The 15,547-nt window shown below is 31.4% G+C and overlaps 1 long non-coding RNA gene across 1 annotated transcript; it reads right to left on the reverse strand.

Annotated features, from left to right (window-relative positions):
• Positions 1 to 9,905: 9,905 nt before the first annotated feature.
• On the reverse strand, positions 9,906 to 12,927 carry LOC115706596 (uncharacterized). Its single transcript, XR_004009606.2, has 2 exons — positions 12,383 to 12,927; positions 9,906 to 10,212 (listed from the first exon to the last, which is right to left on the reverse strand). It is a non-coding gene; the product is annotated as an uncharacterized LOC115706596 (long non-coding RNA).
• Between the last annotated feature and the right edge of the window lie 2,620 nt (positions 12,928 to 15,547).

The following is a 15,547-nucleotide window of genomic DNA, read 5'->3' on the forward strand; positions in this document are numbered from 1 at the left end:
CTATAAAAATTAAAAAATTAATTAAATGTGTTATATATTAATATCTTATTATTAAATTTAGGATAATAATAAATATATTAATGTATAACATTTAATTAAAAATATAAGTTGTGATTTTTTTTTTTCAATTTACATTTATATTTAAGGTGAAAAGTTGAAATTTAACACGACGATTTTTATTTATTAATCTATTTAAACTTTACTTTTTAAATCTCTACTAAATTTTGTATGCCAATATTTTTATTATTATAGAAAATAAAAGGAGAATTATCTTATATACTATTTTTTTAATTTTTTGTTTTCAAATTTAAAGTGGTTGCAGCGCTAGTTGCAATAAGGGTTTCTATACGATTTTTTGTTGTAATTTAGATTGCAGCGCTAGTTGCAATATGGATTTCTATGTAAAATTTCGTAAAAATACAAAAAAAAAAATATTTTGAAGTGTAAAAATAAAAAAGTACCAAAATAAAATACGTCTTTCCTATTAAAAAAAATAAAAGTACCCCTCAACTAAAATCTTGAGGCAGCCATTGTCTATATATGTCGTCGAGGAATTGCAAATAGATATTATATATACATATAATAGGACTACATGCCGTTATAATATTCCAATCAAAATAATTAATGGAAGATATTAACATAATAATGATGAAAATATCACGATTGGCGGCTGGCCATAATACATAATACCCTTTATGCTATATTATACTTGGATATTATTTATAATAAACTAACTCCAACCATATTTGAATGAATTAAGGGTATGTGGGGTTAAATTGCTTAGAATTGTTGGGAACCTCGCTAGCTAGGACAAAGCTATGATAGCACATGATTAGAGACTTAGAGACAGATCATATCCATTTGTTATATGTTTGTTTTTCTCTTAACTTATCGTATTGATCCTTTAAACTTATTATAACAAAGTTATTGGGCCCACTCTCTTAACTGGTTTTGAACTTTGCAGCCTCCATCAAAATGAACGAATTCTATCTTCCTAACTCCGAAGTTTTGTTCTCAGTTGTGGTGCACCTCACCTTTACGTTTAAGAAGATATTGCATTGTGAAAAAATGCATTAATAGTAGTCTTGTACAGAGATAAAAAAAAAACCAATCAATTACCAGTAATGACTGTAGAATTTAAGCAGAGCACGAAGACAGAAAAATGGAGAAAAAACAGAGTACCAAAAGGCTTAACTCTGAGATCGTATTTCATTTATTTATAAGCCACAAATTTTAAAAGAAATGAGATTAAAAAAAATTAGTTAAACTAACTCATAACAGTATACTTACAAAGCTAACTAACTCAACTATCTAACTTAGTGTTAATCTAAGCTAAAAATGACAAGGAGGCGCTGCGTTGTTATAAGCGGGTCTGGGCGGAGCTTGCGCTGGGTTTTGCGGTTGCGATTGGATCGATAATATCAAAATCTGATAAATCAGCCCAAGTCGACTTACTAAGGGATATAAACTAAATAATTCATTTTGATGAAATAACTTACTCAGTATTGTCTTCTCCATCCGAGTTACTTGGAAAATTAAAAAAATCTATATGGAACTTATACATTAGGAAATGCATTTTAGGATGTGTAACGCCCCGATATTTTGATTTACTTTACAAAAATACCATTTTAAATATATAATTTAAAAAGATAAAAAAAATATCCTTAAAATACAACAATGAGTTTTAGAAATCAAAAATGCAATATAGAAGGATCTTTCATTTGTAAAACAAAATACAATAAGTAAATGATTTTAAATAATACATTTCCATTGTGTTTAGATTTATCAACTGCTTAAAATAAAATAGGCACTACCGACATTCTAGATCGTTTGCCCGTCCGTAGCCACTCACAGTATACGTACCAGAACTACCCTGCTCACTTTACATACTTCCCTGTCTAATACCTGTAGGGGAAAGTAAGGGGGTGAGCTAAAAGCTCCGTAAGGAAATACTTATCATACAATACCATATAATATCACACATACCATTAATGTATTTATTAAGTTTTAGCAATATCATACACCTTATGTTATAACCATAACCAAATAACTGTATACATAACTTCAGTATCATAATAATTGTTCACACCATACATATTTACAGAGATCATAACTTCAGTATCATATTCATAACATAATCATATCGATACTATAAATAATAATGTCATTACCATAACATTGCATATCATAGCAATTACTTACATAACCTGGGCCTAACCTGGCCCTACAATATCCTGGGCCTAATCTGCCCATATAATAACTTGGGCCTATGCAGCCCTACCATTGTTATAGGATAGGGTATCTCTATATTCAAGAGTAACATCACTATATCATACCCACCATAACAATCTCATACACGGCTCAGTAAAATGCAGGGTAGGGTATCTCTACATTCAACGGCCTTATCCCGTATCATACCCCACCATGGTCCCTCACTTTACTTGAGACGTTAGCATACAACATACAACATACAATCTGAAACATACAAATACAACATACAACATATACAAGTCATACAACATATTGTGTCCATACCACACATTCTCAGTACCATATACATATTCATAATAACAAATCATAAATCATATTTCAATACATAAAGAATTTAAATTTATACAGATAAACACATACAAAACTATCTAATTTCCTTACCTCAAATCCCGCTGCTTAAGACTTGTTATCTCGTCACTACTACCTATAACAACACATGCCCTAACATTAAAATTCGCACTCTTACAGTACAGCAGAAAGAACACTATTTTTGACCAATAACTACACGAATTTAGTGAAAGTTTCCTTCATAAAAATTATAGGAAATTAAATTATCTTTCTGATGATATATAAATCATTAAAAATAGATTAAAAACTGAGGGAGTTATGATAGTTTTACTGAAACTATTTCTGAGAAGGAATATGGAGTAACGAATCACAAGAGACATCAGAAATACAAAGTTTTGATACTGAAATATTTCAAATCAGAGAATACTCTCTTCATAAAAGTTTTAGAAAATCGAATTCCCTTTCTAATGACACTAAAATCTTTAAAATCAGAGTTACAACGTAATAGATATAGATATTTTACTGAAACCGTTTTTTAGAAATCCTGAAGCAAATGGATTTCAGACTACATCAATAAAACAATAATTTTGACTTAGAATAATCAATAATTGGTGAATGGTTCCTTCATAAAACTTTTAGAAAATCAAATTATCTTTTCAACGGTACCAAGATCGCTAGAATTAAATCATTATTCATAGAGATATTTGGGTTTTACTGAGACAGCTTATATAGAAAATATGAAAAAAAAAATGATTTACAACAAACAGCATAGGAATACTAATTTTTGACATAGATAAATCTCGATTCAGTAAAACCTTTCTTCATAAGAATTATGGGAAATTCAATAAGCTTTCTATAGGCACCAAGATTGCAAGAATCGGATTAGTATTTAAAGAGATATGACAGTTTTACTAAGACATGTTTCATTCTGAAAAAAAAAATAAGAAAAGGAGACCTACGAATATTCTCCTATTATGATCAATAAATCAGTAAATGTAGAGTTTCTTACCTCAAATACTTCAAGCTACTTGGATCAATAGACACAAGATGATGGTGATCAAAGATGAGAGTGAAGAATGGTATAGATTTGGCTAAGGAGGTAATGGAAAGATGACTTAAAAATTTTAGGGTTAGTCTTGCTCAGATGGTGAGAAGAATAGAACGATATAATTTTAGAGTTAATGAAACCTATACTATTCTGACTCTTATTAGGTTTAGTTTTCTGAATAATAATAATATTAACGTAATAACAATAATAATATGATAAATTATTAAATAAACAAATATCTAACTTTTAAGTTGTAAGCTCTCAATCTCGTAACTTTAGGGATTAGTTTTGACCTAGAAAAATTACGAATTATGATATAGCTATTTCTACAAAATATATAGATCTTTGAATTATGTTTCCAACGCCACTAGAATCACCTCAATCGGAGTTATAAAACTCCAGATATGGTCGTTTTAGTAAACCAGTTTCTAAACCTGCGAATTTCTCTAAACTTACGAATTTTCTCACATTAATTAAATAATAATATTATTTAATACTGTTGCTATATTTTATGAACGCTACGCAAGTATACGCAATCAAGTAGTAAATCTCACACAGGTGAGGTCGATCCCACAGGGAATTGGATTAAATACCACTAAACTATACTTATAATTCTATCTGGCAGATCAAAAGTAATTATGATTTAAAAATAGTAAAGTATGAAAGTAATTCAGAAAACTTAATAACACAATTGAAAGTTGAGCAAGATGAGATAATAGGGAGGAGAATCCTGTTGTTGTTTACCCAAATCGTTAATGCTTAATTACTATCCTATTCTTGAAGTGAATGACAGATTATGAAATAACCTAGCTCCTTTCAGATCTTCTAGATTCTAAATCACATGTTATCTAATTAATTCCTTAATTAAACTAACATGAAATCAGCATTAAGTAATAATCTACTCATCACATAAGTCATGTGAATACTTTCGTTTCACATAGAACATCGATTATCTTAATTTTAGCATTCTCAATTCTCACTTTTCAGATTTTGAATTGAGATCATAGAACATGCACAAGGTGATCAATCTTAAACATGAAATTAAACACAAATTAAGATAATTTCACAAACAAGAATGGAGGAATGGTAATTAAACATTAACTAGGCAAAACATTAAACAACAATCATCATCCTCCCTAAATGGGAAATTTAGTTCAGAAATAAATCCATAACCATTCCTATAACAATATTCAACATAAATAAATTAAAGAGGAATAGAGAAAGAAACTGTTGGTGGATGAATTCTGGATCTTCACTTTGATTTCCTCTGCTCTTCCTGCCGCTCTCTGCTGTGTTTTAGGGTTCCAAATCGCTTCCCTTGACTTCCAATCGCAGTTTTCTATTTATATCTAATTTTTAGGGTTCGTCGGACAAAAATACCCCTGACCGTACGGACGCTCGCCGCGGCCAAAAGTGGTCTCGCCGCGGCCAAAAGTGCATCAAAAAACTACGTTTCTGCCCAGACTTTCTAGCCGCGGCCATGGAAATCTCGCCGCGGCGAGATGGAATTTTCAGCTTCGACATCTTTTAGTAAAATGGGCATAACTTTCTCATACGAACTTCAAATGGGCTGATTCAAGATGCGTTGGAAAGATAAGAAAGAGATCTAAAACTTTTATGTTTTGACTTTTTCCAAAATATGATCAGAACATAGTCGAATTTAGGCTTGAAGTTTCAGCTTTATTCTCTTTTAAAATTTTCTCTATTTTATAGATCACTGTTTTCTGAAATTTGTCCAATTTATACATTCCAAGTGTTGAAACCTGAAACCAAAGAAAACAAGCGTAATTCTATTCCAAAAACAATAATTAAGAAGAAAAATAACTATAAAATGTGATCCAAAACTTAGGCTAAAAATAGCTTAACAAATTCCCCCAAACTGAATCTTTACTCGCCCTCGAGTAAATCTAAAACTCAAACTGAAATTAAACAATGCAATCGATAACTAAACCTTCAATTGATTGAACTCCCACTACCACCTGCACAACTTCAAGCAAATCAATAACCAGAATTTCAACTCAATAACTCTACGAACTAACTTGGATGCATAATTCAGAAGTAAGCAATTCATACAGGCACAAAACATCGCTTTTGACATTCATATCACAACCATTCTACACTTTCCGACATTCCGCTAACCCATGTTCAATAAGTTTGGATGACATACCTCTCTCCACTAATGTTGACAATTTTTGCTCGGAATCAAAAGGTCTTTTTCGGTTATAATAGCATGGCTTAGGCAAAACGGGTAGATGAGAAGTCATTTAGGTTACATTATACCATAAGCACAATTATACCAAACAAGCACCCACACTTATCCATTTTTTTCTTTTTCATATATCCCAAAGAAGATAGTAAGAGATTGCATATTTTTTTCTATGTGCCTACCCCATTGTTCACAATTGATTCTCAAGAAGAAATTATCACATGTCATTTTTCTCTTTTTTTTCTTCTTTCTCTTTTTTTTCAATAGAGGCACAACACATGACAACTATTTAATTTTTTTTTTAATCTCTTACTGCAAAAATTATTCCCCCACTTACAATAATTTATCCCCCCCAAACTTGCTTAAAAGCTTATGGCATAATAAGGTATGTTGAGGGTGAAAGTAGTTAAAGATAACGAATTCAGCTTAGTTAAGTGGTGAAAATTTTTTTAGAATAAGCTAAGGCTCAACTTTGGGTATACTAAGGATAAAACTTTTTTAGGTAGGCTTGAAAGGCTCAATCGATCCAAAGAAAATTTGCCTAAATCATTTTCCAAACAAAAATCATCAAGGATTTCGCTTCAAGAGAGTATGTCAAACAAATTCTATTCCATGTCAAGCCAACATTCCACAATCCAAATAGAACACAAGTGATATGCGTCAAAAATAAATGTTTTACATCTACATGAACAACCTTCTAATACACATCCACCTTAATTCAAACAGTTATGACTCAAGCACACAGTTAAGATTTCAATCCATTGCACAAGTGAATAACAGTAAGTCAATCAATATTCCAGCTTAGTTATCAACACATGACACTAACAAAAACAAAAACTAAACTAAAAAAAAAGAAAACATAAACTGAAAAACTGAAAAAAAAAATTAAATCTCTCCCCCCAAACTAAAGATGCACATTGTCCCCAATGTGACATTAAAGAAAAAGGAAAGGAAACTTACCTGAGTGCCACATCAATAAGCGGTTGACGCCCGTAATAAGCGTCATGCAAGACAACTTGAAAATTGTTGTTGTACTTGCCTTCAAGCTTGGCAAGTGATGAGTTTGAACCAAAATCAGCACCAACAACATAAGACTTTGGATGATAAGCTTGGGGAGATGCCTTTTGTAGCTTGTAGAGGATATAATATGGTGTTGATGAAATATATGAATTCATTGGTGGTTTATTAGTCAATATCATTGATGAAGTCGAATCAATGATGCCATGTTCTTCTTCATCCTCCAATGTCACAGTTTCTACACTTTCATCTAACAACACTTCTTCTTGTTGCTCACTCTCCACTTGGCTATCCATACCCTTGCTTGTGATTTCATATTCAATGAGTTCCTCTTCACAAGGATCTTGATCTTCAATTGTAGGCTCATTATCTTCCTTGTATTCAAATAATGACCCTTCTTCATTGTACCAACAACTCTCATAACTTTCATCATTGGAGTTATTACATTCTGAATCATGAGTCATTGAATTATCACATAAGGATCTCACCATGTCAGTTAAGCGATTAATCTCTCCGGGAAGTGATTGTAGAAGTGATAGTAGTTGCTCCTCTTTTTCAGTTTGTTGGGATGCATTTGGGCAATAAGGTGGGTATTGGTGACTCCAACCACCGAAGTGATGGATCCCAATGCCAGTCGTAATCAAAATCTGCCATGTTATTCAACAGATTTATTACATCATAGCCTCTCATTAATAGAGGTGCTCCAGTTGCCTCTGCTCCATAATCAACCCAGCTTCTTGTTTCATCATTAAGCCCATTATAAAAGAGCCACGTAAAACACCCACTTGAGAAAGTGGGATAACATCTCTCTCCAAGCTCTTTAAATCTCCTCCAAGCAGAATAGAATGGTTCATTGTGTTGTTGGGCAAAATCCTCAAGATATAACATCTGGATTTATCTTGCAGGTCAAACTCATAAGTAACACATTAGTAAAATTAAAAGAAAAATAAAACTAAATTAATACTAAAAAGATAAAAAATTGAAACAACAAAATTAATACTAAAACTAAAAAGTAAAACCAAATTAGAACAAAATTTAATTTTTAATAATATTACAAAAATTAATCTAAAAGAAACAGATTAGAAATAAGCAAAAAGAACCAAAGTAGAAGTTAGTATAATTTTATGTAATATCAATCTTTATACAATTCCCCGACAACGGCGCCAAAAACTTGTTGCTATATTTTATGAACGCTACGCAAGTATACGCAATCAAGTAGTAAATCTCACACAGGTGAGGTCGATCCCACAGGGAATTGGATTAAATACCACTAAACTATACTTATAATTCTATACGGCGAGATCAAAAGTAATTATGATTTAAAAATAGTAAAGTATGAAAGTAATTCAGAAAACTTAATAACACAATTGAAAGTTGAGCAAGATGAGATAATAGGGAGGAGAATCCTGTTGTTGTTTACCCAAATCGTTAATGCTTAATTACTATCCTATTCTTGAAGTGAATGACAGATTATGAAATAACCTAGCTCCTTTCAGATCTTCTAGATTCTAAATCACATGTTATCTAATTAATTCCTTAATTAAACTAACATGAAATCAGCATTAAGTAATAATCTACTCATCACATAAGTCATGTGAATACTTTCGTTTCACATAGAACATCGATTATCTTAATTTTAGCATTCTCAATTCTCACTTTTCAGATTTTGAATTGAGATCATAGAACATGCACAAGGTGATCAATCTTAAACATGAAATTAAACACAAATTAAGATAATTTCACAAACAAGAATGGAGGAATGGTAATTAAACATTAACTAGGCAAAACATTAAACAACAATCATCATCCTCCCTAAATGGGAAATTTAGTTCAGAAATAAATCCATAACCATTCCTATAACAATATTCAACATAAATAAATTAAAGAGGAATAGAGAAAGAAACTGTTGGTGGATGAATTCTGGATCTTCACTTTGATTTCCTCTGCTCTTCCTGCCGCTCTCTGCTGTGTTTTAGGGTTCCAAATCGCTTCCCTTGACTTCCAATCGCAGTTTTCTATTTATATCTAATTTTTAGGGTTCGTCGGACAAAAATACCCCTGACCGTACGGACGCTCGCCGCGGCCAAAAGTGGTCTCGCCGCGGCCAAAAGTGGTCTCGCCGCGGCCAAAAGTGCATCAAAAAACTACGTTTCTGCCCAGACTTTCTAGCCGCGGCCATGGAAATCTCGCCGCGGCGAGATGGAATTTTCAGCTTCGACATCTTTTAGTAAAATGGGCATAACTTTCTCATACGAACTTCAAATGGGCTGATTCAAGATGCGTTGGAAAGATAAGAAAGAGATCTAAAACTTTTATGTTTTGACTTTTTCCAAAATATGATCAGAACATAGTCGAATTTAGGCTTGAAGTTTCAGCTTTATTCTCTTTTAAAATTTTCTCTATTTTATAGATCACTATTTTCTGAAATTTGTCCAATTTATACATTCCAAGTGTTGAAACCTGAAACCAAAGAAAACAAGCGTAATTCTATTCCAAAAACAATAATTAAGAAGAAAAATAACTATAAAATGTGATCCAAAACTTAGGCTAAAAATAGCTTAACAAATACCACTTATACAATTAATTAAATCAAATAAATATATTATAAAAAAACCCTAATGGACTTTCATATCGGGTTTTAATTAAACGATTACCTACTTATGAAAATACTATAATATTTTACTTTCGTAGTTAATACAACTTTAATTCTCTTTAGAAAATTGGTACAAATACTCTAAGCAATAGTCTCTACTCACTAACAACACAAATAAATGAGATAATTATACTCGCACCATTAATATTACAGGATGATCCTTCATCCTAATTACATCCACATCCTAAAGGATTAGGGTGATTGATAGGTAAGCATCTACAAACCGTGAAAATGTGATTGATAGGTAAGCATCTACAAACCGTGAAAAATACATAATTATATAACAGATTTATAATGTAGTAGATTATTTAATGAAAACATATACTCTGTCTATGATACCAATAGGTCATTAAACTTATATGAGTTTCCTATATATATATATATATACAAAATAATAAAGTGTCTTACTCGTACTATATCTGTAATCTGTGGATGCAATTAGTATGATTCTTGAAATTTTGGCGAAACTCCATGAAAATGAAAAGTTAGTTTCTCCAACAGTAAGTATCAAGGTTTATTACCATCGTTTCCTGCTAAAAATTTATGCAGTGCTTCACCCTCTCCCTTCCTCCTTTCTTTGAACGACATTCCATCCACTCTTCCTTCTCTCTTCTCATAGAGCAGTTGTTTTAAGCTCTCTCTTCTTTGTACTTTTTCCTTCTTCAGTATTGTTTTGTTCTTTCTTTTTCTCCTCTTGATTTTGTTGGCTAAGAGAAGATCCGCACGAGACTATATAAGAGGGGACAAAAAATTAAAAATGTTAGTTTACTCAAAATGGTTAGCTACTTATTATTAGTTCTAAAGAAAAAATGTATAGCTATTTTAAGCAACACAAAAAATCACTACACTATTTCCATTTGATTTAGCTTTTCTTTTTTTACTTTTTCACTTTTTACCTTTGTTTTTTACTACTATAACTAAATTAATGGAAGATTGAGTTTTGCTCTATTAGTTTTAATTATTTTTATTTTTTTTCTATGAACTTTGTGAAATGTGTATGCTGCTAATCTAAATCTAATCAAGAAGATATGACTTTATGTCAGTTATTTGAAGTAAGCAATTTGGTAATTGGTTAAGTAAGCTCAATGATCTCTTTCACAGGGAAACAGTTAATAGTATCTTGAGGGGCGGTAAACCGAGTGGTCAGGGTAGAGATAGATGGATCTGGTCAAAGAACTCTAATGGTCGATTCTCTACCAAATCGGCCTATCTTATCCAAGCTATGAGACGGGCTCCGTTGTGTAATGTTGCTCCGAACCTTTGGAACAAGCTGTGGAGTTCAAAAGTTCTGGAGCGTCACAAAGTCCTTTGGTGGAGTATCCTCTCCAATGCGCTACCCGTTAGGGCTATCCTTTCTAAGAGAATGGGTATTAATGAAACCACCTGCCCCTTTTGTGGTAATGGTGACGAAACTATGGAGCATTTATTTCTCTATTGCGATTTGGCGTCTCACCTTTGGAGATCTTCCCCTTGGGGAGTTATGCCTGTTGTGGAATCTGGGGCCCGTATGTGGGACTGGGTTAGTTTTCTGTGGAACCTTAGGACCAGAGGAGTGGATACAGATGATTTATTCCTTTATGCTTCTATCGTGGTTGATACGATTTGGAGGGCTCGAAACGAGAAGGTTCATAATAACAATATGGGTAGCTTGAAACATTACATTGATTCTATAAATTATTGTTACGCTGATTATGGATCCAGTTTGCTCAAGTCTCGACAGGTTGCTGATACTCGGGATTGGTCCCCCCCGCCTGAGGATTGGGTCAAGATCAACTGCGATGTCAGAGTCGGGGCGGAATCCATGTGTGTGGTGGCAATTGCCAGAGATCATACGGAATCGATTTTGTGGGTGGCGACTAACAAGCTTCACTTCAGTGATTCTCTTATTGGGGAAGCGGCGGCTTGTATGTTAGCTTTGGAGACGGCGGCCACTATGCATCACCCTTTTATTATAGTGGAGAGTGATTCTAAGATGGTGATCAAGAACCTAAAGGGCGACGAATCCTTTTGGCAGCTTGAGAACTACGCAAGACAATGCAAACATCTCTCTAATTCTTTCACTTGCTGTAATTTTTCTTATATTTCTAGAAACTGTAATTTTGCGGCCCATAATGTGGCCAAGTGGGTGTTTGCCAACAATATTTCTGGTATGGTAGAAGTCTCTACTATTCCGAGTAATATTTTCTGTAATGACCGTGAGGTCTGACTATTTGTTTCCTTCTAATATATATACGCTTTATTTCAAAAAAAAAAAAAAAGAATAATCCTACACCATTACAGATAAAGCGTTCATATAAGTACTATCTTTAGCATTTTCTACTTAAAATTTACAAAGTGGTTGGTTTCTACTTAAGGGAAATTTGAAAAGTTTGGTTATAGGAAGAAGGGAATAGTTTAAGGAAAGTGGTGTAGAGAGAGGGGCAATGGGAAGTGACAGTCATTGAACTTGCATTCTCAACTACAATAGTGATTAATTAGTGAGGATCTACAAACAGTGAGCAAATAGTGAGAAATATATAAATATATGGGAGATTTATAATGTAGTAGATTATTTAATGAACCAATCCAAAATGTTGTATTTCCCTCATAGAAAGACCATAAACTCCATAAGTAATTCCAAACATGAATCAGAAGATATTGTGAATTTAAAAAGAAAGAAAATGGCAGAGAGATTCAGAGAAAATGGAGAAAAATAATACCAGATATATTGTTTCTATTTATTTTTTTCTTAAAAACAAGATTGAAATGGAGATTGATGCATCATCTATACCAATAAACAAAGTCAATAAACACATATACTCTGTTGATGATACTAATAAACAGACTCATCAAATCAAATTTATATGAGTTTCCTATAGATACATACAAAATAAAAAATAATAATAAAAAAGTCTTTTACCCATACTACTCTGTAATGTGTTGTTGCTACTAGTTTGGCAAGAAAGTTTCTGGGTTCTGTTCTTAGTGTTTGAGGCGTGAGATTTTCAAGGTTGTTTTCTGGGTAAGAGTGATTTGTTGTTGTGGGTTGAGACAGCAGAAAAGAAAGAAAACCTAGACCTATAACCCTAACCATTTTGTGGGGGTAGAAGAGAAGACATTAGAGAACCCATAGAAACAATTTCCCAAGCTTTGTCTCAGTAGTAAGAACCCTAAAAAAGCCATAGCCGTGAGTTTGAGGAAGGAGAGATAGGTTGAAGAATACAAACAAGGAGACTCATTTGACTCTTATTTGACTTTCTCTTCTTGGGCTTGTTTTGGGCCGAATCACTATAGGAAAATTTACATCATTTACTAACTTTTCTATTTTTCTTTCAAATATACTGTAACACGGCAAAGTTAACTTTTTTATTGTTTTTATTTTTTTTGTTTATTACGGCAGTATACTGCCTTGGTCTTGATTCAATTTGTATATATAAAAAGTTTAGAAGAATTGATTGATGACTCTCATGTCACTTTCATTTCATGTCATATTTTTTTTTATTTAAATTTGAATTTGATTGATGACTCTCATGTCACTTTCATTTCATGTCAATTTTTTTTATTTAAATTTAAAATTTAATTTCAACTCACATTTTTTTACTTAATTTGAAAGTGGGCACAATCCACCCACGTGATCCCCATTCCCAATAATTTATATATGTATTTTATTTCTCTCTCTATCTCTTTTTGTGGGTTAAAATCTATAGAAAATTTCTTGAAATTAGTATTTAAGATAAAGACCATCAACAAAGACTTTACATAAAATCCTTCTCCCCACTCTTCACTATTTCAAAAACTTACAAAGCTCATTCATTTCATTTATTTTTTTACTTGGGTTTTGAGAGAGAAAAGCAAGAAGAACAATACAGAGGAAGAAGAAGAACAATACAGAGGAAGAAGAAGAACAACAGACAACTCAAACTTTCCAAGTAAAAAAAATTCTTTTTTTCTTTATTTATTTTTTCTAGAACAACATAAACTTTACTTGGTTTTTGTTGTTTTCACTAATTCAGTTTTTCTTTCTTTTTTGGGGTTGTAGTTTAGCTCTGATTTTGTGAGTGGTGGTGTTGTATCGTTTGATGACTCTTATGGCTTATTTTGTTATTGTTTTTTTATGCTTGTTTTTTATATTCTTTATTTTTTTTGTGTTGTTTTAGTTTTGTTTTAGTAGTGTTTTCTTATGTTTTTTTATAGGATTGGGAATCCAAGTACACCCGATCGGAATACTACCATTCCAGAGTTTTTTTTATGCTTGTTTTTATGTTCTTTTTTTTTGTGTTGTTTTAGTAGTGTTTATTATGTTTTTTTTATAGGATTGAAAATTCAAGTACACCCGATCGGAATACTACCATTCCAGAGTTATAAACTCTGATTATTACTCTGTTATTGAAGATATTAAAAAACTTCTTACTGAAACTCAATTAAATATGTTTTCAAAAACTGTATTGGAGGTTGTTTTTGATTGCGTAGTAGCTGTAAACTTTCTTCGGTGTTTCCTTGTCTTTGTATGCCTGACCTTTTCAACTTCTGGTTGTTGTTTATCTGTTATTAGCTTCGTATTGTTGATGTCGATTTCTGGATCTAGTTTTTTACTGTTGTTTTCAAGTTTTTCTACTATTTTTTAGCAACCAGCTTCGCATAGTCAACTATGTCGAATTTGTCGTTTTCAAATTCTCTTGTTTTTGACTCTCCTCCTCTTCTAATTGGTGTTCCAATGTGTATGATTCTTGTTGTTGCTGTGTTATTTTCAAGTATTGTTGTGTTGTTTTCGAGCATTGTCACATTCTCTTGAAATAATTATGTTCTTTTTTTCATTGTCCATTGCTCTTTATGAGAACTGGTATAGATTCCATGTCCTGTCATTTTTCACAATATTTCATTTACGTGACATTTTTTTCATATTAAAACAACAGTAAAATAACACTACAAAACAGTAATTTGTTGTTGATTTAGTAATTTTTTTTCTTTTCCAGATTTTATGGTTTTTTCCTGGTGTTTATATGATTCCGGTGTTAATTTGTCCGTCCCCAACCACGAAGGAGAGGTGTTGTTTGTGTTTTTTTACTGTTTACAGTATACAAGTAAATATATTGGGTCTGGACAGTATAAAAGAAATAAAAATGGGCTTGGACAGTAAAAATGTAAAGTTTGCCGTGTCCCAGTATTTTTGAAAACATTTAGTAAAAAAACAGTATTTTTGTAAGTTTCCCTCACTAAATGGGAGGGAGAAGGCTCTGTTGAGGAATATTTTTTTGGGATTTTTTCAATAATATACATAAATAGAAAATTATTTACAATAATAACTTTACAAAAACAATTCACAATCTTTAACGTGCCATGTCACCAAAGAATACCATCTTTAACTATTAGTGCCTGACAATAAAAAACCTAGAAACAAGTAAATATTTAGGCTTTTTTATTGTTTAATTGAGAAACCATTAGATGTCTTTTTCCTTTATTTTTCCTTTTTGTGTTTTTTTTTACTAAAAGAGATTATACATTTCTCACTCAATAATATTTTTAGAAAAATGTTCATGAAAAAAAATTAACAAAGAATTCTAATTACACCACTAATTATTTGGCTCAAAAGTAATACTATTATAATTTATTTTTTAATGTATATTATTTTAATTTTAATATGTAGAAAGCATATATTTATTTGGTCATAAAAGAAATATTTTAAATTAAAGTATTATCCTTTTAGTTTATTTTATATTTGTTAACCAAATAGTAACTAAAAGATTTAAACAAAATTTTTTCTTAAAAAAATTATAATGAAGAGAGAAAGAATTAGAAAAAAAAAATATATAAAAATAATAATAAAATTAGTTTGGTATATTAAATTTTGCTTGGGTTGATGATTTCTTTTTTGTTTACCAAATAGAAAAAAAACATAAAAAAAACAACTAATCATATACTTTTAATTTTATCATTTTCTATTTCAAATTAGACATCACAGTTTAATTTTTAATCTCAAACAATTATTTATATAGTCAAAAAAATATTAAAAAAAATTATAAAAAAGAGATAAAGATAAAAAAGAATTATAAAATAAAACAAATGAGTTACAGTATACATACAAAGA

Source organism: Cannabis sativa, chromosome 1 (genome assembly GCF_029168945.1).
Source record: "Cannabis sativa cultivar Pink pepper isolate KNU-18-1 chromosome 1, ASM2916894v1, whole genome shotgun sequence".
Taxonomy (NCBI): domain Eukaryota; kingdom Viridiplantae; phylum Streptophyta; class Magnoliopsida; order Rosales; family Cannabaceae; genus Cannabis; species Cannabis sativa.